Here is a 1,915-nt window from a genome sequence, read left to right on the forward strand (position 1 = left end):
TTTCCCGCTAGATGTAACGGGAAAAACGTCACGAATTTTTTCCCACACCTAATACATTCACAAATTTGAACTACTCTAATTCAGAAATAGCACCCGGCTAGGCCTTCCTATTTTTTTTAGGTTCCTATAATATTTTTACATTACATAGTTATCTTTTTTTAAATCTGTAGAAGATTTTCACTGCAAAATATTAAAACGTAAAATATTATAATATATATTACTTCAGTAAGACTTGGTATAGGTTTACGTGTTAAAAGCTGAAACTTTAAAAATGAATATCTCCATTTCAACACCGCTAGAGTCTTTGAAATTTTAATCATGTATAGATAAAATTATTTTAAACGTAATATCCAAATTTCAAAAAAATCTGTAGAAACTCAATATCTCGGAGAAATACTTTAATACAATTTGCAAGCCGCAACCTGAAACCTGATCAAAGAAAATCGCAAGTAATAGTAAATATCAGATTTAATTCTTGAATATATTTTAAAATGCATTTATCTCAGAATTTTTTATAATGTAGCAATAAGTGTCAGCGTAATATTCATCTTATTTCATCATTGTCTCTCTAGATTTCTTTTGTTTTCTTATTGTCACTATTTTATTTTTTTTTTTTGACAATGATAGAAATAAGATGAACTTTTATGTAAAAGTAAATTTAAAAATATAATTTTGTTTTTCTTTTTACAAAACTTTACTTCTCAACGAAGATCGTAACGATACGGCGATGTTGCAGTTAGTAATTTAATAGAAAAGGCCAAGTTAAACTTGCTAACTTTTTTACTTAAAGTTTTAACGGTGTCGATTATGACTGATTGACTATTTGAAAGCAGACAGAAATGTATTTGTCAAATTCATATTAATATTTTTACGGACAATTATGATTATTAAAGAATAAAGCTGTTTTAATATATATTTTAATGACAGTTTAAAATTAAAAGCTTTAAAATCAAAATCGATATTAGCGATATAAATATGGGCAAAGGAATAATGGATATAAAAGAAATTTGAAGCAACAGTTATATTAAGGATTAGTAGATTCACAATCGTTAATAATGTATGCAATATTTGCCTATCATATAATGCAACACGCCTAAGCTGCTTCATTACATGTTAATTATATTATACAATTTTCTTCACTAACACGGCTTTTAATACTACGTAATATGGATTAGTTAAGTTGCTAAATTTTCAATATCTGTAATCAATGTATTATTGAAACTTTATACAAAATTTAAGCAATCACATGATAATCGAGATGTTTATTAATTAACAATATATTGAATTAAGTAAATTAACAGTATATTTAAGTCAGTTCACTAAAATTTCTAGATGCGGATAAGTTTTATTTTATATACAATTAGCGATTATTTAACAAATTTTAAAGAACATTAATCGACAGTTTAATTTTTATTGATCGCTAGGCACAGTTTTGTTTTCTAAAGATAAATTTCTGTCGTCGCTAATCCTACGCTCGTACCATTCCGCGTGAGAATTGATAACCGCGTCATGGAAACATGAGGAAACAGTGAATGCGATTATAACATTTCGTAGCAGCGAGAGTTAACGGATTTGACATTACAATGGAGCAACGATAATTTACTTTTACATGAGTTTTGCGTAGAATAGCAAAACTTCGCGACACAGCATCGCAGAAATAATTTATTCCATGCGCCGAGACTCAAATAGAAGTTGAGCGGACATATGCAATCGTTGAATCTACGATGCAACTACTTTAACTTCACATCCGACATCTGTTGTTTCTAGGAGCGGAAATAGAATGATTGATGTCACTAGTCTAATCATGTCAACAGTTATGTATCTTATAGCACTGCTTATTACTAATATTAATTATTATATATATTAATTATTATATGTACCGTAATATCAAATATTATCACGTTTTTATAAATTG

The sequence above is a fragment of the Atta colombica genome, unplaced genomic scaffold, assembly GCF_001594045.1.
Source record: "Atta colombica isolate Treedump-2 unplaced genomic scaffold, Acol1.0 scaffold26, whole genome shotgun sequence".
Classification (NCBI taxonomy): Eukaryota; Metazoa; Arthropoda; class Insecta; order Hymenoptera; family Formicidae; genus Atta; species Atta colombica.